Below are 22,795 nucleotides of genomic sequence, written 5' to 3' on the forward strand. Positions count from 1 at the left end.
ATGTACACCTCACAATGGTTTCCGATGAGAAAATGTCTTCATGTTTTCAACGCATGCACTAGGGCTACTAACTCCAAATCGTGTGTAGCATAATTCAACTCATGGGGTTTAAGCTGTCGTGAGGCATATGAAACAACTCTTCCCTCCTGCATAAGCACTGCTCCAAGTCCTCGATGAGAAGCGTCGAAATACACTTGATAATCCTTGCGTTAATCTGGAAGAATCAACACAGGGGCGGTAACCAAACGTTTCTTCAACTCTTGAAAACTGGCCTCACATTCCTCAGTCCATTTGAACTTGGTGTCCTTCAACAACTCCGTCATGGGTTTGCAATCTTAGAGATTTTCTCAATGAACCTTCTTTAGTATCCTACGAGTCCAAGAAAACTCCGAATCTCTCCAACTGACGTGGGTGCTTCCCGATTATTCACAGTGACAACTTTGGTGGTGTCTACTGCTATTCCTTCTCCGGATATAACATGTCTGAGGAATCCAACTTCCTTCAACAAAAACTCACACTTGCTGAACTTGGCATACAACTGATGTTCTCTGAGCTTCCCAAGTACCAAATGCAAATGCTCCTTGTGCTCCTATTCATTCTTCGAGTAGACCAATATGTAATCAATGAACACTGTCGGTGTTCTGGGAATGGGGGTCCCCAGACTTGCCTGCCTACGGCCTGCAGCGTGGCTCAACCAGTGGCCCAGTACGGCCCGTCTTCATCAACCAACACTCAAGACCCTCGCGAGGGGCCAAGCCTCGCGGGGCGGACGATGCAAGTCCTCCTCAGGAGTGGCCTCACCAGGCAGGCTCGCGAGGAGGCTGAGAGATCAAGGCAATGGGTACCTCGCGAGGTTCCCGTGATGCAAGCCATGATGATCAAGGCCAGACGGGTGCCAGCCCGTGCAGTGTCCTCGTTTCCTCTTTGGTGCAAAGGGGGAAAGCGCAGGTGCGGAGTACCGAGGCATCAAGCAAAGGTTTCCACATCGGTGCAAGGAGACCAAGACCAGCAGAACGGCAGGATGGAGGTCGCCGTGGAGCCCAAGACAGCATCATCACCAGCGCCTTTGGCAGGCGAAGACCACCCTTAGTCAGGATAGCATGCACTAGCTATCCCCTTTCAAAACGTCTGTTATTGGATCCCTTCCCGCTCAATATTTGGGAAGAGGACCAGGGCCTCTATAAATAGAGCTGGCCACTACAGTAGGAAGGCATCTCATCTAGAGACGGAAGCTAAGCTCATCTACACACCACACCAGCCCAAGAACACCTCTCCTCGCGAGGCTGTTCTTCCCTTGTAATGTTCATCATCAGCCCAAGAGGCAATCCACCACCACACACAGGAGTAGGGTATTACACCACAACGGTGGCCCGAACCTGTATAAATCTTGTGTCTCTTGTGTTGTGAGTTCATCGATCTAGTTTAGGGATCGCGGCGAAGCTGAGAGCGAGATTTTGTAGGAGGAGATCTTTGTGCGCACCCTAGTGTTTGAACCTTAAGGGTTTTGCCGGAACCCGATATGCAACGTTTGGCGCGCCAGGTAGGGGTGTGCAGGAGTCTTCCTTCCGCCGATCTGCGTTCCACTGCTTCGTCGCATCCATGTCCGGCGACCCGATGACCAACGCCGACCGTTGGGCGGTATGCCTTCCCAAGGTGACCTCAACCCTGCACCTCAGGCAGCTTGCGCACCATAGAACACTACGGGGCGAGGCCGGCGCAGTCTCGCGCCAACCGTGCTTACTCCGCGGCAGGTGCGGGCAGCGGCAAGGGCCTCAAGCCACACCGCGGCCACGGTGCCGCACACTCGATGTGAGCAAGCAAACATGAGGGCCGCACTCACCGTGGCTCAGGAGCTGCTGCGATGCAGGTTGATGGAGGGCGGTCGGGACGCGCTGCTGGAGCGTGTTGCTGAGCTCCTGGATGCCGTGGCCTCGGGGGCACTGCCCTTCTGCTTCTAGCTTCCACCCCGGGCCCCGATCGAATCAAACGACGGGCCACTCCGCGCCCGCGCGCCCCCAGGCTCACCCCAAGGCTTCATCGACACCAGCTCAACCAACGGCGCCGGACGCAAGGCTACACCACCACCACCTCCAATGAACGAGGGCATGCGCATCACTGCCTATGGCCCGGGTAGGTCGCTTCCCTACCATCCTCAAGACGGCGCGTTAGGCCAGGAAACATGGAGCGTAGGGCACTACGGTGAAGTCTTCGAGGTGGCGGCCTGAGAGGCTTACGTGCCTCGCATGGTAGATCGGGAGTACGCGCTGGAAGACGACCCTGGCTCGTTCCTCGGGTCAGGCTGGGAGGAAGAGACGCCGGAAGCCTTTCCTTTTTAGGATTCTCAAGGGAACCTCACCAACCGCGCTTGCAGCAGCAGCTACAAGGTACCGCTAATTCCTTAGGAGCAAGCTTATGCTAACCATGGGTCGCAGGAGGTTTAAGTCACAGCAGCAGAAGGCTGCCCCAGCTCGGCAGCCTCCCTTCCGCGAGGAGGAGTGCACCGGGGGCCCCATGAGAGGGGTCGGGAGCCAGGCCCCTCCCCACGGCGCGTGGAACAAGGCATCCCCCGGAGGTAGGCCCTCTGTCGGGGAGGTGCTGCAAAGCCTACCCCGGCAGAGGACCTGTGGTCGCTGAGGGCACCGCTGGCGTCCCCTTTGCCCCATTGGCGTCGTCCTTGGTCTCCAGCTGCCGTCAATGGTGGTTGAGGGTGGCGCAAGGTGGGTCCCTTGTTTGGCGATATGAAGCAAGGCCTAGTGCCTGTGAAGAAGGCCTAGTGCTTGTGAAGCTCGCCGCCCGTGACACTCTCACATAATAATGAGTTGGGTTGTACACGCCCCAGAGTTTCTGGAGAGCCGCCCTTGGGCCTCGGGGGTAACCTCCCATGCCTAGTGGCAGCACTTAGTTCCGCGCAGGTGAGAAGACGTCGAAGACTGGACTAGACGCCGGACGCGGCCCTTTGCTTTTTGCCTCCTTTTCTCTGGTCGAGCTTCCTTGCTTCGGATTTAAGTCGAAGTTGAATTTGCATTTGTGTGTGTGGAGGGGGGGTGTCTTTTCTCGCTCGTGTGATTTCTTGTGTTCTAGTTTCTGCCCCAATTTGGAGTTCGCACCAGCTGCCTCCCCCTCGCGAGCCCTTTGCCGGCGGGGCTAGGTGAAGCGCACATACGATGTGTGCATGCCGTACCACGGCCGGCACTCGCTCTCGCAAGGCCCACTCGACCGGGTCGGCAGGTCCCTCAGGGGATGCTCGGGGGCTCATGACCCCGTGAGCCTATTCAAGACTTGTCCTGGCTAAAGGTAAAAGATAACAACAAGCTCGCCGCAGGGCCCGTAGGATCATGGAGGCACATGTTCAGCATCGTTCCTAAAAGCATACAGACGGCAATCTTTTTACATGAGGGACTTCCCCTCTCAAAATGCTCTTACAACCTTTGGGGTCGTGCCTGAGCTTTTGTGTGCAGGATAAACAGTAGAGAAACACGGGGTCAGTTGGGCATGTCGCTCACCGCATCCTCCTGGTCGCCTCCAGACGCATCACTGGCGCTGTCGCTGGCATCACCATCACCGGCGCCACCATCACCACCATCGACCACGTCGCCACCATCCACCGCGACTACCACCCCATCGTTGTCGAAAGCAAAGGCCCTAACAAGCGCATCCACGTTGTCCTCCACCCACCACGCCAAGTCGCCCCGGATGGCCTCGGGCACCGGGGCGATGATAGTGTCGAAGTCAAAGTGGGGATCGGTGTTCTGAAGATGGCCGAAGACACGGGAAAATGCACGCCCAAGAAGGCTGCAGCTCCTCTCCTCGACGAGTTGGCGAGCTCTCTCGAAGCGGTTCTCCAGGCACGTCACCACATCAGTGAAGAAGTGGAGATGACTGGCATAGTTGGTCACATGAGTATGCGGGGCGTCCTCATCACAGATATTGCCCAGGGCCCTATTGGCCTTGTTCCTGAGTTCCTGGAGCATGGGGCCGTGCATGTGCTCTAGCATCTACCGTTCAAGCACTTCCTCTCTGTTCTGCTGCGCAATGGACTCGGTGTCATCAACTCGCTGCTCAAGAGGAAGCAGCTCGATATGGGCAGAGGCCAACTCAGTGTGCGCCAAGACCAGGGCGGCTGCGGTGGCCTCAACGCACCGCTCCGCTTCAGTCAGCTTGGACCTAAGGGCAGCAGTCCTGCCCGCAGCCTCGGCTTCAACCAACTTTAGCTTGAGGTCATACCTACTCACAAGATCTGTGCGGGCCTCTGCCACGCGGCGGTCGACCTCCTCCTAGACACGAGCCTCGCGCGCGACAACATCGTCCTCCGCCTGGGTAACCTGGCGCTCCCTCATCTCCAATCTCTCAAGATCAAGATTTCGCTCAGCGGCCTCCAGCGTCAGCACTTCGTCACGCTTCCAGAGCTCCTCCTCCTCGACAGGCATCCCCTTCAGCGATGCAAGGGCGGTCTGACGCAGCTCCATTTGCTGCTCTAGGGAGGCGCTCCAGGCTTGGAGCTCCCACGCACGCTTCTCTATGATCTCGCGATGATAATCTGCTTCCCGAGCCTCCAGAGCTCGGGAGCAGGCCTCTCGCGAGGCTCCAAGGGACGGCTCGGCCTTCGCATTGTCAAGCTTGCACTGGTGGCGCGTGAGGTTGATGGCCACCTTCAGCTTGCATCGCTCCTCAATCAGTAGTAGGCCCCCATCTTGAAGGCGTGCGTCCACATCCGTAAGCTCTCCACCAAGCTGGCTCATCGCGTCCATCGCCTTTCGGAGGAACTCATGGCGGATGACGCTTCGTTCGCGCGCGAGCTTGAGCATGCTGCTGATGTCGTCCTGCGTCGCTGGCGCCGTCGGCAGGTCCCGAAGCGGTTCGCCCCCTCTCGACAGGGGCTGGGGGCTGGCGCCCCCACGATCACTAGCCGGGCCTTGCAAGGGACTCGGACGGGCGCAGGCTCTCCCCCTGAAGAGGAGCCAAGGATTGACGCCCACCACTCGCCGTCCACGACCAGAGGAGGAGCCCTGGGCAGGCTGGCTGATCTCCAGGAAGGGTGGCGAAGGAAAGGCGACAAAGTCAAGGGCTCAAGACACCTTGCAGGCAGGCTTGCTCCTCCAGCTGACCCCGCGTCAGGAGTGGCATGTAGGCTCGGGACGCTCAAGGCTAGCGATGAAGGCAAGGAAGGAGGTGGTTGGTTCTTGGGAGACTCCGCGGGCTTGGCAGGAGGGATCCTGAAGAGCCGCGGTCAGGAAGGGAAGTAGCAATTTAGGAATTACAAGGGTAAAGGTATTTACTCGTCTATGGCGATGTACTTTCTGTGCTTCAACGGCCGGAAGGTGCGACCACTGCAGCTCGAAGACTCCTTCCTCTTGCGGAGTGCGGCGAAGTCCACGCGGAACCGACCTAGGTGCTAGACGTGAGGACTAGCGCGTGGTGCGGATGGAGAGGCACCCAGGCGGTCAGCCTCAGGAGCACCAAGCTGGGAAGAGCAATCAGGCACCGCCTCCCGATGGCTTGCAGAGGCCTCAGGAGCTCCGGCCTCGGGCGCCGCGGGCTGCATCTCCCCCTCAACGGCCATCCTAGAGCGAGCCTCACGAGCTCCGGAGGATGACGCTTCGGAAACCCCGTGCGGCTTCGGCGCCTCACCACCCGAGCCTCCAGCCTCAAGCGATGCTTTCCTCCCCGCACCCACTCTTGGGGCAAGATCGATGCTGGCGGTGTGGAAAGGAGCCATGGCGATAGGATTCTCGCGAGGCCCCGCAAGGCCAACCGGACGCAACCCCCATTCGTCGAAGGAAGGCATGTGTCCCGCGAACTCGACCATGTTTGAGCAGAGATACAAGAGGCTCCCCTCCTGCGGCATATCGCCTGGCGAGGGGTTGCCAAGTCAAGACCTCAAGCACCGTCCTCAGCGCTTCGGGCGCAAGTTCCGTCTCCTGAAGCCTCATGCGATCCTGGTCACCGGTCAGAGCCCACATCGGCCGGGAATGGTGCTGGAGAGGAGCAATGCGACGCTGGAGGAACTCCTTCACCACCCGGGGCATAGTCACACCGAGATCTCTCAACTTCTTCAGTCGGAACCAAACGAAGGAGAGCCGGGGGCTCACGAGTCTCTCGTGGCCCTAGCCGGGATTGGGGACATCGGGCAACGATGGAGGCAAGAGCAGGGGGCTGAGAACTCTGACATCCACATACAGCCACCGCGTTCGAAACCCGCTCGTGGACGGTCGAAGGTCAAAATCAATCCCCGAGGTGGCCGTCTCTGCCACGGCCTGGAAGCTCATGCACCCCGAACACTGCGAGGGGTCGGTCAGGCGCAGTGAGAAGAAGTGGCGCAAGAGGGCGACGGACGGAGCATGCCCACCATGGCTTCACAAACAAAGGCGAAGACAGCGAGAAGAGTAACGGATTGGGGATCAAGATGCATCATATGGATCTGGTAATGGGAAAGTACTGCATTGAAGAAGGCGGAGAAAGGGGGAACCAGGCCAGCCCACAGGGCGTCGGCAAAGAACCGAACCTCAGTGACTGTCCTGTAATTGGAGGCATGGGACGCAGGCCAAGCCGCGGTCTTTCCGCACTCGTTGAAGCTGGAAGCGAGTGCAGGGCAGACCTTGCCTAGGGCCTCCAGTTTGAGCACCAGCGACCAGCCGACAGCGGGCTCGATTATCGGGGGAGAACTGGCTGAGGACAGAGGTTTCTTCCCCTTCTCCTTGCTAGTTGGCGCCTGCTACGTCTTGACCTTGCGTTGGTTTTCCTTGAAGAGGAAAGGGTGATGCAGCAATAGTAGCGTAAGTATTTCCCTCAGTTTTTGAGAACCAAGGTATCAATCCAGTAGGAGGCTCCTCAAAAGTCCAACGCACCTACACAAACAAGCAAAGAACTCGCAACCAACACAATAAAGGGGTTGTCAATCCCTTCACGGCCACTTGCGAAAGTGAGATCTGATAGAGATAGTATGATAAGATAAATATATTTTTGGTATTTTATAATATAGATGCAAAAAGTAAAGATGCAAATAAAAGTAGATTGAAAGCTTATATGATAAAAGATAGACCCGGGGGCCATAGGTTTCACTAGTGGCTTCTCTCAAGATAGCATAAGTATTACGGTGGGTGAACAAATTACTGTCGAGCAACTGATAGAAAAGCGAATAATTATGAGATTATCCAGGGATGATCATGTATATAGGCATCACATCCGCGACATGTAGACCGACTCCTGCCTACATCTACTACTATTACTCCACACATCGACCGACTCCTGCCTGCATATAGAGTATTAAGTTCATAAAGAACAGAGTAACGCTTTAAGAAAGATGACATGATGTAGAGGGATAAACTCATGCAATATGATATAAACCCCATCTTTTTATCCTCGATGGCAACAATACAATACGTGCCTTGCTGCCCCTGCTGTCACTGGGAAAGGACACCGCAAGATTGAGCCCAAAGCTAAGCACTTCTCCCATGGCAAGAAAGATCAATCTAGTAGGCCAAACCAAACTGATAATTCGAAGAGACTTGCAAAGATAACTCAATCATACATAAAAGAATTCAAAGGAGATTCAAATATTTCTCATAGATAAACTTGATCATAAACCCACAATTCATCGGATCTTGACAAACACACCACAAAAAGAGTTTACATCGAATAGATCTCCACAAAAGAGGGGGAGAACATTGTATTGAGATCCAAAAAGAGAGAGAAGAAGCCATCTAGCTAATAACTATGGACCTGAAGGTCTGCGGTAAACTACTCACAACTCATCGGAGGGGCTATGGTGTTGATGTAGAAGCCCTCCGTGGTCGATTCCCCCTCCGATGGAGCACTGGCGAAGGCTCCAAGATGGGATCTCGCTGATACAGAAGGTTATGGCGGTGGAAATTGTGTTTTGTTGGCTGCCTGGATGTTTTCGAGGTACGTAGGTATATATAGGAGGAAGAAGTACGTCGGTGGCTGCCCGAGGGGCCCACAAGACAGGGGGGCGCGCCCAGAGGGGCTGGGCGCGCCCTCCTATCACGTTGCCGCCTTGGCTGCTTCTTGGCTTGCACTCCAAGTCCTCTGGATAACGTTCGTTCCAAAAATCACGCTCCCGAAGGTTTCATTCCGTTTGGACTCCGTATGATATTCCTTTTCTTCGAAATACTGAAATAAGCAAAATAAATAGCAATACGGGTTGGGCCTCCGGTTAGTAGGTTAGTCCCAAAAATGATATAAATATGTAAAATAAAGCCCATAAACATCCAAAACGGGTAATATAATAGCATGGAACAATCAAAAATTATTTATACGTTGGAGACGTATCAAGCATCCCCAAGCTTAATTCCTGCTCATCCCCGAGTAGGTAAATGATAAAAACAGAATTTTTGATGTGGATTGCAACCTAGCATAATTCTCAATGTAATTTTCTTTATTGTGGCATGAATGTTCAGATCCAAATGATTCAAGATAAAAGCTTATAAAATATAGAAATAATAATGCTTCGAAGCATACTAACAAATAATCATGTCCTATCAAAATAGCATAGCCAAAGAAGGCTTATCCCTACAAAATCAAATAGTTAGGCCATGCTTCATTTTCATTACACAAAATACTCCCATCATGCACAACCCCAGTTTAAGCCAAGCAATTGGTTCATACTTTTTAACGTGCTTCAGCTTTTTCAACTCTTACGCAATACATGAGCGCAAGCCATGGACATAGCACTATGGTGGTATAAGGTGGTGGTTGTGAGGACAAAAAGAGGGAGAAGATAGTCTCACATCAACTAGGCGTATCAACGGGCTATGGAGATGCCCATCAATATATATCAATGTGAGTGAGTAGGGATTGCCATGCAACGGATGCACTAGAGCTATAAATATATGAAAGCTCAATGAAAGAAACTAAGTGGGTGTGCATCCAACTTGCTTGCTCACGAAGACCTAGGGCACTTTGAGGAAGCCCATCATTGGAATATACAAGCCAAGTTCTATAATGAAAAATTCCCACTTAGTATATGAAAGTGACAACATAGGAGACTCTCTATCATGAAGATCATGGTGCTACTTTGAAGCACAAGTGTGGAAAAAGAGATAGTAGCATTGTCCCTTCTCTCTTTTTCTCTTATTTTATTTTTTTTCTTTTCTTTTTTCTTTTCTTTTTTTTTCTTTGGCCTTCTTTTTTTCTTTTTGGCCTTTCTCTTTTTTTCTCTTTTTTTTGTAAAGTCCGAAGTCTCATCCCGACTTGTGGGGGAATCATAGTCTTAATCATCCTTTCCTCACTGAAACAATGCTCTAATAATGAAGATCATCACACTTTTATGGATTTACAACTCAACAATTACAACTCAAAGCTAGAACAAGATATGACTCTATATGAATGCCTCTGGCGGTGTACGGGGATATGTAATGAATCAAGAGCGACATGTATGAAAATTATGAAGGTGGCCTTGCCACAAATACGATGTCAACTACATGATCATGCAAAGAGCAATATGACAATGATGGAACGTGTCATAATAAACGGAATGGTGGAAAGTTGCATGGCAATATATCTCGGAATGGCTATGGAAATGCCATAATAGGTAGGTATGGTGGCTGTTTTGAGGAAGGTAAATAATGGGTGCGTGATACCGGCAAAAGTTCCGCGGTATAATAGAGGCTAGCAAAGTGGAAGGATGAGTGTGCGTATATCCATGGACTCACATTAGTCATAAAGAACTCATATACTTATTGCAAAAGTCTACTTGCCCTCGAAGCAAAGTACTACTACGCATGCTCCTAGGGGAATGGTTGGTAGGAGTTAACCATCGCGCGATCCCGACCTCCACTCATAAGGAAGACAATCAAAAGAGCACCTCGTGCAACAAATTTGTCACACAACTTTTACCATACGTGCATGCTACGGGACTTGCCAACTTCAACACAAGTATTTCTCAATTTCATAATTACCCACTAGCATGACTCTAACATTACTACCTCTATATCTCAAAACAATTATCAAGCATCAAATTGATCATAGCATCCAATTCACTTCTTATGATAGTTTTTATTATACCCAACTTGGATGATCATCATTCTAGGACCAATTTTATAACCAAAGAAAATAACATGCTGTTCTAAAAGACTCTCAAAATAATATAAGTGAAGCATGAGAAACTAGCAATTTCTTCAAAATTAAGCCACCGACGTGCTCTAAAAGATATAAGTGAAGCACTAGAGCAAAAACTATAAAGCTCAAAAGATATAAGTGAAGCACATAGAGTATTCTAGCAAAGTCTAATCAAGTGGGCTTCTACCAAAAGGTGTGTACAGAAAGGATGATTGTGGTAAACTAAAAATCAAATACTAATATAATACACGACGCTCCAAGTAAAACACATATCATGTGGTGAATAAAAATATAGCGCCAAGTAAAGTTACCAATGAACGAAGACGAAAGAGGGGATGCCTTCCCGGGGCATCCCCGAGCTTAGGCTTTTGGCTATTCTTGAATATCTTGGGGTGCCTTGGGCAACCCCAAGCTTAGGCTCTTGGCACTCCTTATTCCATAGTCCATCAAAGCTTTACCCAAAATATGAAAACTTCACAGCACAAAACTCAACAGGAAATCTTATAAGCTCCGTTAGTGAAAGAAAACAAAACCACCACATAAGGTACTGTAATGAACTCATTCTTTATTTATTTTTGTGTTAAAGGTACTTTATTCCAACTTCTCTATGGTTTATAAACTATTTTACTAGCCATAGATGCATCAAAATAAGCAAACAACACACGAAAAACAGAATATGTCAAAAACAAAATAGTCTGTAGCAATCTCTAACTAACGCAAACTTATGTAACTCTAAAAATCCTACCAAAATAGGAAGTCCTGGAAAATTTGTCTATTGATCATCAGCCAAAATAATCAACACAAAAGCACGTTTCTGTGATTTAACAAAACTAAATTCGTGCGTGCAAAGTTTCTGTTTTTCAACAGAATCAAATCAACTATCATCATGGGTTATCCTATAGGTTCTACTTGGCACAAACACTAATTAAAAGATAAAAACACATCTAAACATAAGGTGGATGCAAAATTTATTACTAAACAGGAACAAAAACAAAAAACACAAATAAAATTGGATTGCCTCCCAACTAGCGCTATCATTTAACGCCCCTAGCTAGGCATAAAAGCTAAGATAGATCTAAGTAGTGCCATCTTTGGCACTAATCTTTTTAATGGAGTTATGCTCAAGTCCGGGAGGCTCTTTGCGTTTCCCTTCATGCTCAGAGATCCTTTGATCCAAGGCATCCAACCGCTTATTGTAAAGTGTGATCAAATTATTCATGCGGTTAATACTCCCAACAATATTCTTAAATGGTTCAACAAGTTTTTGCAATTCAAGTAATTTCTCTAAAATTTGGGTTCCTTCAAGAGAGAAGGGTGATCCTTTTTGTCTGGGAAGTACTCCTACTATCCCCTCTATATTTTCATAAGCGGAACTAGGATCAATTTCAATAAATTCCGCTTTTGCAGCGAAATCAAGGAGTTGTTTGTGGGGTGTGGTTAACCCAACATAAAAATTGCGAATTAAAATCTTGAAATCTCATTCTAAAGCGCAACTATGATAAGATTCTAACATCCTAAACCAAGAATCTTTTAAATTTTCTCCTTGTCTTTGCTTGAAGTGGAGAACTTCAAAGTCGGGAGACGAAGGGATAAAGACTGAGCTAGCCATTATGACAAGGTAAACGATCTAACACCCGAGCAAACAGAAAAAGGCAAGCGAAGAGAGAGTAGGAGATTGGGAAAGAGAGGGTGAATAAAACGGCAAGGGTGAAGTGGGGGGGAGGAAAATGAGAGGCAAATGGCAAATAATGTAAATGCGAGGGAGATGGGTTTGTGATGGGTACTTGATATGTCTTGACTTGAGTGAAGACCTCCCCGGCAACGGCGCCAGAAATCCTTCTTGCTACTTCTTGAGCTTGCGTTGGTTTTCCTTCAAGAGGAAAGGGTGATGCAGCAATAGTAGTGTAAGTATTTCCCTCAGTTTTTGAGAACTAAGGTATCAATCCAGTAGGAGGCTCCTCAAAAGTCCCACGCACCTACACAAACAAACAAAGAACTCGCAACCAACGCAATAAAGGGGTTGTCAATCCCTTCACACCACTTGAGAAAGTGAGATCTGATAGAGATAGTATGATAAGATAAATATATTTTTGGTATTTTATAATATAGATGCAAAAAGTAAAGATGCAAATAAAAGTAGATTGAAAGCTTATATGATAAAAGATAGACCCAGGGGCCATAGGTTTCACTAGTGGTTTCTCTCAAGATAGCATAAGTATTATGGTGGGTGAACAAATTACTGTCGAGCAATTGATAGAAAAGCGAATAATTATGAGATTATCTAGGCATGATCATGTATATAGGCATCACGTCCGCGACAAGTAGACCAACTCCTGCCTGCATCTACTACTATTACTCCACACATCGACCGACTCCTGCCTACATCTAGAGTATTAAGTTCTTAAAGAATAGAGTAATGCTTTAAGAAAGATGACATGATGTAGAGGGATAAACTCATGCAATATGATATAAACCCCATCTTTTATCCTCGATGGCAACAATACAATACGTGCCTTGCTGCCCCTGCTGTCACTGGGAAAGGAATCCGCAAGATTGAACCCAAAGCTAAGCACTTCTCCCATGGCATGAAAGATCAATCTAGTAGGCCAAACCAAACTGATAATTCGAAGAGACTTGCAAAGATAACTCTAAAAGAATTCAGAGGAGATTCAAATATTTCTCATAGATAAACTTGATCATAAACCCACAATTCATCGGATCTCAACAAACACACCGCGAAAAGAGTTTACATCGAATAGATATCCAAAAGAGAGGGGGAGAACATTGTATTGAGATCCAAAAAGAGAGAAGAAGCCATCTAGCTAATAACTATGGACCCGAAGGTCTGTGGTACACTACTCACAACTCATCGGAGGGGCTATGGTGTTGATGTAGAAGCCCTCCATGGTCGATTCCCCCTCCGGCGGAGCGCCGGAGAAGGCTCCAAGATGGGATCTCGCGGATACAAAAGGTTACGGCGGTGGAAATTGTGTTTCGTTGGCTCCCTCGGTGTTTTTGGGCTACGTAGGTATATATAGGAGGAAGAAGTACGTCCGTGGCTGCTCGAAGGGCCCACAAGACAGGGGGCGCACCCTCCTATCTCGTGGCCGCCTCAGCTACTTCTTGGCTTGCACTCCAAGTCCTCTAGATCACGTTCATTCCAAAAATCACGCTCCCGAAGGTTTCATTCCGTTTGGACTCCATTTGATATTCCTTTTCTTCGAAATACTAAAATAGGAAAAAAAAACAGCAATACGGGCTGGGCCTCCGGTTAGTAGGTTAGTCCAAAAAATGATATAAATGTGCAAAATAAAGCCCATAAACATCCAAAAGGGGAATGTAATAGCATGGAGCAATAAAAAATTATAGATACGTTGGAGACGCATCAGCGCCATGGCAATGGAGGGAGCAGAGCTCAAGTTGGATTGGGGGAGGAACCAGGGACTCGAGGAAGAAGGGGGAATAGGAAGCACACAGCCAGCGAGGAGGAAATAACTGTGTATGGCGCCGTGGCCGCCTAGCCAGGCGGATATTGGGGCTGCGTGGGGAAGCGGAGACGCCCACGTCCAATCAGTCACCATGCGTCAACCAAGGCCGTAGGTTGTTGGGGCCCGCGACGCTCCAAACTTGCCCTTTGGCTTCGCTGCTAAGCCAAGTCCAAGCATGCCTTGGGCCCGGGGGTTACTGTCGGCGTTCTGGGAACGATGGTCCCCAGACTTGCCTGCCCGCGGCCTGCAGCGTGGCTCAACCAGTGGCCTAGTACGACCAATCTTCATCAACCAACACTCAAGACCCTCGCGAGGGGACAAGCCTCGCGGAGCGAATGATGCAAGGCCTCCTCAGGAGTGGCCTCACCAAACAGGCTCGTGAGGAGGAGGACAGATCAAGGCAAGGGGTACCTCGCGAGGTTCCCATGATGCAAGCCATGACGATAGAGGCCAGGCGGGTGCCAGGAAGGCTCCAGCACATGCAATGTCCTTGTTTCCTCTTTGGTGCAAAGGGGGCAAGCGCAGGCGCGGAGTACCGAGGCACCAGGCAAAGGTTTACACATCGGTGCAATGAGGCCAAGACCAGCAGAACGACAGGACGGAGGTCACCGTGGATCCCAAGACACTGTCATCACCAGCGCCTTTGGTAGGCGAAGACCACCTTTAGTTAAAATAGCCTGTACTAGCTGTCCCCTTTCAAAACGGCAGTTGTTGGATCCTTTCCCGCTCAATATTTGGGAAGAGGACCAGGGCCTCTATAAATAGAGCTAGCCACCACAGTAGGAAGGCATCTCATCTAGAGACGGAAGCTAAGCTCATCTACACACCACACCAGCCCAAGAACACCTCTCCTCGCAAGGTTGTTCTTCCCTTGTACTGTTCATCATCAACCCAAGAGGCAATCCACCACCACACACAGGAGTAGGGTATTACACCACAATGGTGGCCCGAACCTGTATAAATCTTGTGTCTCTTGTGCTATGAGTTTATCGATCTAGTTCAGGGATCGCGGCAAGGCTGAGAGCGAGATTCGGTAGGAGCAGATCTTCTTGCGCACCCTAGTATTCGAACCTTAAGGGTTTTGCTGGAACCCGATATCTAACAAACACCACGACAAACTTATCCAAAAACTCCATAAACACCTTGTTCATCATGTTCATGAAATATGCAGGTGCGTTAGTCAGACCAAATGACATAATGGTATACTCATATAGCCCGTACCTTGTGGTAAAAGCTGTCTTAGGTATATCTTGCTCTCGAATCTTCAGCTGGTGGTATCCTGATCGCAGATCGATCTTGGAAAATACTTTAGCTCCTTGCAAGTAGTCAAACAAATCACTGATCATCGGCAGTGGGCACTTGTTCTTGATTGTCACTTCATTCAATCCACGATAATCCACAACCATTCTCAACGATCCATCCTTCTTCTCTACTAGAAGCACTAGTGATCCCCAAGGTGATGAACATGGGCGAATATACCCTTTATCCAGTAACTCCTTAATCTGCTTCTTAATTTCGTCCAAATCCTTTGCGGGCATCCTGTACGGTCTCTTAGATATTGGACCTATGCCTGGCAAAAGCTCAATCAAAAACGCGATGTCTCTATCCGGTGGCATGCCTGGCAACTTCTCTGGAAATACATCAGGGAAATCATTCACCACTGGTACTTCCTAATGTACAACTCCTGATAAGGAATTCACTTGAGTCCTCTTCGACACATGCCGGGATACATACTTAATCTTCCTTCCTTCTGGGGTGGTGAGAAAAATCGAGATACTGGTGAAGTCAATGTTCCCTCCATACTTCGATAACCAATCCATGCCTAATATCACATCCAGTCCTTGTGACTCCAGTACTATTAGGTCTGAGGGGAACACGTAGTTACCAATCCTTAATGGTAACCGATCACACCATAGGCTAGCCATATACTCTGCTCCTGGTGAGGTTACTAACATGGGTGATCTAAGGGCTTGGGTTGGCATGTTATACTTATCCACAAATCCCCTTGATATGTATGAATGCGATGCACCAGTATCAAAAAGTATGATTGCAGTAAATGACTTAACCAAAAACATACCTATTACTGCATCGGGTTGCTCTTCAACCTCCTCCACGCTAACGTGGTTCACTTGTCCCCTGTTGAAAGGGTTGGGCTTCTTCCCAGAGCTTCCATTGCCATTTCCATTCTTTGCTTCAGAATACTCTGTGGTGTAATGTCCATTCTTCCCGCACTGGAAACAAGTAATGTGACTTAGATCCTTCTTGGCGGGCGTTGCTGGGTTTGAATGGTTCAGGCCGTTGCTTCCTCCATTCCCATTTCCATTCTTGGGGCTACTATGGTTATGCGAACTCCCTCCATTGGAATTATGGCCTCCATGGTTATGGTGAAGGTGTCCTCCCAAGTTCGGGGTAAAATGAGGCCTCTGCTGAGCTCCTGAATTGTACTTTCCTTGTCCATACTTCCTCTTGCGGTTGTCTATCTGCTGCTGCTTCCCTTCAATCATGATAGCTCTATCTACCAACTCCTGGTAGTTATTGAAGGTTGCCACCATCAACTTCATGCTCAGCTCATCATTCAGTCCTTCCAGAAACTTCTCCTGCTTAGCTGCATCTGCAGCAACGTCATCTGGGGCATAACATGCTAACTTACTAAAATCATCCACATACTGGCCCATTGTGCGTCCTCCTTGGTGCAAGTTGCGAAACTCGCACTTCTTCATGGCCATTTCTCCTACTGAAACATGTGCAGTGCGAAAAGCCTGCTGGAACTGGTCCCATGTAACAGTGTCGATGGGGTAAGTGGCTGTGAAGTTCTTCCACCATGATGCTGCGGGTCCATCATGCTGATGTGCGGCAAAACGCACTCTCTCCGCATCTGTGCATCCTGCAGTGGTCAACTCCCTTCCAATCTTGCGGAGCCAATCATCTGCAACAATCGGCTTGGTGCTACTAGAGAACACCGGCGGATTCAGCCTTAAGAAACGGGCTAAGTGATCAACATGTGGTGGAGGTGGTGGGTTGTTGTTGTTGCTATTCCCATGGTCCTGATTCTGGACTAGTAGCTGCATCAAGGTATTCTGCTGTTGGATCAACTGAGTGAGCTCCGACGGGAAAGCAAATCCATTGTCACATCTCGGAGGCATCTGATGGGTTTAGAAAAGATGAGAAAACAAAATAGAATAGGGTCTAGAGGGAAAACAGTACCCATATGCAGATGAGACAAACACAATTATATCACTTCAATCAATTCAAACAAGGGCATACATCGATCTAACTATCGTTACAAAAGTGCTCAGACTATACTATATACATGGGGAAATACTACTACTAATATGGTGGTTGACTAGAAGTTTTTAAATCTGTGGAAGACTCCATGATATCTGCTCTAGCTTCATCAACATAGTCATCATCTTTATCGTCAGGGTTTGTGTCGGTATTGGCGATGATGATGTAGTTCTCCGGACAAGTGGAATCGTCGTCTTCTCCTCCTGGCATGGGGTCTCCCATGAATACTCCTAACTTCCTTGTTAGATCGTCATTCTTCTCCATGAGTATCGTCATTTCCTCCTCATATCCATCGTGTGTAGACTTGAGTTCCTCCTCCATCTTCGTGATCCTGGTCATTGCCTTCTTCAGATCTATCATGCCTGCGCACATCTGGTTCTCCTGGCGACGAATGTGCTGGTTTAACTCCTGGATGAAAGCTGCAATGGACCTATCCCTCCTGCTGCTGATCATCTCCCATTGCTCATCTCACTACTAGGGAAAAGGCTAGCAGCAGCGCGGGTTTTAGATGTATCAGTAGCGCGAGGACAGGCGCTACTAATAAGGCGCTACAGCTAACGCATAGCCGTGCACACCGGCGCTACTGCTACACAAGTGTAGCAGCAGCGCTGTTAGAGGAAGCTCGCTACTGCTAGTAGCGCTAGCGCGCTTTGCCTGGACGCGCTACTGCTATTGAGGCGCTGCTGCTAACTTTTATACACTCGCTACTGCTAATTTAAGTAGTTTTTTTTGGCATATTTGTTTTGTATTTGAACAGGCTTTGTAGAAGACTCTTTAGCACATAGAAATGTCATCATGATACACATACAAATGCCTGCGAGACCACAAATGTAATCATAGCATGTACATACAAATAGTCTCATCATAATCATCATCCAACACAAAGTGATATCTTGTCATCATCTCGAAAATAGCGATACATGCAAGTCTCGAATACTTGCAACTACAACAACGTCATCCATCTAAACAAAGGTATACACAAGAAGTGCTATCACTATGAGTGAGAGCGGAACTATGCAGTACATGAGGTGGCAGTTACAAGTCCTCTCTCGCGCTAGCGTGAACCTCAAGTAACTAACTTCTCCTTCTTGTCTGCTTTTGAAGCCTTTATGGCTGGCGCCCGTGAACCCATTCCCTTGCGCCTGACACTCATGCCACTCGTTGTACACCCCCGGAACCTTCCCTTTGTACATGACATAGCATTTCCATCTCACCATCAAGAAACTAGGTACCTGTTAGAGATGCATGTTAATGAAGAGGATGTACAATCATATATATGCAAAAAAATATACTACAGCAACACCGAAAAAGAAAGGGTTAGCAACTAGATGCAACATATACAGTACGCAAATTATTTAACTAGAGGTACAAAGGTCATCGTACGCAAACTAACAAAGTAGCGTTACGCAAGTTCGGCAAGGACCGTGGACATCACAAAGTTTCATTGCTACAAAAGTATACAAGTTCAACCAACACATATCATCATCATCGGCATCATAAAATCACTAGAAGTTCCATCCTTCCATATCATCGAGGACGAACCCTAGATTCTTGAACGGCGTGAGGTCTAGACGTTGCATGCCTATGCGAGTTCGGACGTCAGCTCGCGATATAGGGCCGTGGTGGAACATCCCCTTCTCATCGACAACTTCTTTCATGATGATCGTTGGAATGTCGCTTTGGATGCGAAAGAAGTCATCTCTAAGTTTATAATTCGCTTCTCCATGAGATTCTTGCCACTTGTGGATATGATCATCATTTCTGCTGTTAATGCGAAGCTTTTGGTGATCCGTGTTGAACTGAATCATGAGATGGACGATGTAGAATCCATCCTTCTTGCTTGGTTTTGGGACATGGATGCAGGAGAAGTTAGTTTTATGCGCGAAACCCATCTTCGTGTTCCTTTGTTTCCTGATCTGCACGTGGCCACCTCTAAAGCTGAAGCCTTGGAGAGCATCATCTAGAATATTCATTATGTGGGTGTAGTCCTTTTTCTCGTAGTCTCTGGAAGGGTCAAAATACACGGCGTGGGAGACTTGCGGGTAAAGAACGATAAGGACAGCGCGCCCGTTGCTGCGGGGAAAAGACACCTCACATTATTCCCCATATGAGAGAGAAGGAATGATTGAAATTTATGAAAGGGTTGTCCAGAACTGACTTACTTTGGATGATAAGGCACGAGGACTATTTCCCGGTCCTTATTCTGTACCATGAAGTTTTGGAGGTACTCCCTAGTAGTTTCATGCTCAAAGTCGCCGAGACTCAAGAAAGACTCGTGCATGTAGTACGGATCCGCCACACAAATTTGCGAGACTTCTTCACTCTTCACGACGGAGCTCATATGTAGCGCAAAAAGGCGGATGATAGTAAAATCAAGCCACCTTGTTAGAAATATCTCAAAGATATGGTCAAACCGCAGGAAGAACACCTCCGTGGGCCGTGTGTCGACGTAGCACTTCCCCTCAGGCACACGAGCCGCATATGTCGGATATCCTGGATCCTTTGAGGCTAGTAGGCTTTTCTCAGTCGACAACACATGGTCGTGCAGTCTCCTGAGATCCCCTGATAGTGCCTCCAGCAGTTTTTGTGGTAGCATCGGCTCGCCCGTGAGATGGAACATGACCGCACCTTTCACGGGTACACGCTCTTCAGAATGCATCATCTGGCTGCTATGTGCTCTGGCTTTTTTGGAGGCAGTTACCTTCCCCGACCTCTTCCTCTCCTTTTTCTTGGGCACACCTTCCAGACCCTTCCTTAACCCGTGCCCCAGTGTTCCCGGGCTAAGTACTATACGACCCTCGCGCTCGGCTAGATGAGCCTGTGTTGAGGCGGCATCTTTAGGCGTGTCCTGTGAGGATTTCATGAAGAGAGACTTTTTGCAATCCATGGTCCGACCCTGCCCGGGCATATCATCCATATCCTCATTAGCAAGCTGATAGCCCGATTCGTCATATGGTTGACTCATCATATCTATGTCACAGTCATACGCGTTTGTATTGATGTAATCCATAGGGTCGACCTCCGTCTCATCATCCATTCTCTGTTCTATAGGAGAAATTACATTAGCCAGTACTAGTGCACCCCCTTCATCATGTCGTCCTCCGCTCTCACCCAGCACTACAGGATCTGGTAATTGCGTAGGCGGGGTGGTGGTCTCCGCACATGCTTGTTGATGTGTGGTAGTTATTGGTGTGCTCTCAGCCGGCTCCAGACGAATAAGATTCTTCGGCCATAGCAGCACCCAATTCTTGCAGCTTCCAATCCGCGGCAGGGTCTCGTCGTCCTCTCCCACATGCTGTACCGGAGGAGGCAAATCCTCGTGCCCCGATTTCACACTGGTCAAGCTAACCCTGAAGTGCCCAGCGGGGATCGGCTAGTTGTGGAACGTGCGTTGAGAGGGGTCCATTATCATCCCCTTTCCCACGTCCACCTTCTGGCCTTTGATCAAGTAGAGTATGGTGCACGGGGTTTCTTTCGCCTGCAAACACATATGTCTGTGGCGTAAAACAAATGAAAGGCAACAAAAATGGAATATTATATATATATATATATATATGTATATATATATATATGTTGGTGCGACATGTAATTACCGTGATGGCGGCGTCGAGCTCAGCCAAAGACGAAGGCCCACCTAGCGCGCCTGAGACTGAGGACGGGCTGCTATGAGCAGGAGCGACTGCGAGAGGAGGCCCGGTTGCTTAAGCAAGTGATGGTGCGATGGTGTGGTTGTTCATGGAGTTGCTCGGGACAAAACTGGGCATCGAGAAATCATGTACCGTCTTGTCTGGATTTTCCTTCGCCCAGTTGATGATAACTGGAACCAAGTTAGTAGCGAAATCATTTCTACAGGCAGTTACAGCTGCATTGACTGCCTGCTGTAGCAACTCATATTTGTCCTCGGCTGCTTTTTTCGCGTCCTCAGCTGCTTTTTTCTCGACTGCAAGCTTCACCTTTGCATCGATGTTCGCCTGACTAAACTTCTTTTTCTGCTTCTTGGCCTCCGGGCCGTCGTTGTAAAACACCTTCCATGTGGCACCGTCTCCAGCACCGTGCACACGACCATATTGCGGCCGCTGGTCCAAAGGGAGTCCCTTAAGTTCGTTCAAGGCCCGGTTGAGAGGGGTGTCCCACTTGGGCCTCATCGGAGAAGTAGGGCTTTCGGCTGCAAGCCGGTGTTGCTTCTCCAGTAGTCTAATCAATTTCCTCGTGATCTTGTCCGTGTAAAAAAACCTTTTTCTCCTTGTCCCACTTGTAGCGGGCCCTGATGAAGTCAAGCTCCAAGGGGTTGGTGAACTTTGCGAAGGGGTCTGGGAGACCCGCGGCTTCACGTTCTGCGTCCTCCTTATCCCATATGGGCCTTTTACCGAGGTAGCCACGGCTTTCGAGGCGATGCTTCCCCGTGTTCCTTTGCTGAAGGCTTTTGAATTTCGCAGCCTTAGCCTTGGCTGCCTCGGTAGCGCAAGTGTCCTTGAACTTTTCAAACTCCTCTTCCATAAGTGTCGGAGTTTCCTCCAGAATCTTGGACAAGGGTTCATCAGCCTCAATAGCTCGTTTCACCCTCCCTTTCCAGGATGCCAAATCATTGCTAAACATGCCCTTGGCGTGATTGTTAATCTTTTTCATCTTCGGATCATCCCACGGTTGTTCTATGTTATCATCCTGGTCGGGGAACTTGAATCTCTTGTGCAACTTCGTTAGGAGCAACTGCGTCAAATGTTCTTTACTCCTTAAGCATCATCGTTAATGCTCGCGCATTCCTGTAGCACTTGCGAGGTTCTTCCGGCTCTAACGGCTCAAACTTGCCAAGTGCCACCTTTGTGATCACAAGTCGTCCAATCCCTAGTTTGTTAGGTTTTCGTATCCTCTGCTTCTTATGCTTCCTCTTTTCGGGATCAGCATCGGGGCCGGTACCTTCCCCGCCGGTACCTTCCCCACCGGTCTCGGTGCCGCCATCGGTGTTGGCGCCGTCGGTGTCAATGTTGGCGTCAGTACCATCATCGAGGCCGACCTGCAAACCTTGCTTAGCAGTCAAATAGTCGAGGTACTCTTGTTCACCCTCATAATCCATCTCGTCTGCATCTTGGTCAGAAGGCCCAGTTTCTTCGTTGTTCGACATGTTTCCTATGATTAAGTCTCCTCATTTATTTATAAAAGTATGAATAAATGAGAAATGACATAAAAAGAAATCTATGTGCCAGCACTCGATATGCCAACTATGTAGCACAAATCATGCCTTCATTCACGGGAAATTTCGGCATGACCTTTGCTAAAAAATGGACATATCGAGCGCCTGAAATTCACCGGAACGGAAATGAATCAACATTCCGACGTATAATAGGACACTTGGATCATTTTCCAAACATGACATGTCCAAAACATGACATATGCACATATCACATGTCCAGTTCAAATTTTCATATAAATTCAGCTAATTTTGAAACCTGGCTAAATTCATAATTAAATAGATAACCTAATTAACATAACCGAAGAACCCTAGCAGAGAGAGAGGGGGAGAGCGTCGGGGTCGGGGGCTAGCGCCGGGGTCGGGGTCGAGGGCCGGGACGGGGGCGAGCGCCGGGGTCGGGGGCTAGCGCCGGCGCCGGCGGAGTCGGGGGCGAGCGCCGGGGTCGGGTCGGGCGCGGCGGTGCGACGGGGGAGAGAGAGTGGGGATTTGGGGGGAAAAGGCGGGATGAAGCAGGGCGAGTAAGAATTTTGGCTTAAGTGGACGTAGCAGGGCGTTTTTGAGTCAGCTTCTTTCCCTTCTTGTTCATCAAAGAATAATTGAGCCCCTCATTGTGACTTTGCCTTCTCCATGGAGTACGATTTTTCTTAGGTAATGTAGTATTGATTCTTCTTTTGACGTATACTTCATCATCATCGTCATCTTCCCTCATTGGGTTGCCGTACTGATCATAGTCTTCCTCGTTGGCGACTCCATCCAT

The sequence above is a fragment of the Triticum aestivum genome, chromosome 2B, assembly GCF_018294505.1.
Source record: "Triticum aestivum cultivar Chinese Spring chromosome 2B, IWGSC CS RefSeq v2.1, whole genome shotgun sequence".
NCBI lineage: Eukaryota > Viridiplantae > Streptophyta > Magnoliopsida > Poales > Poaceae > Triticum > Triticum aestivum.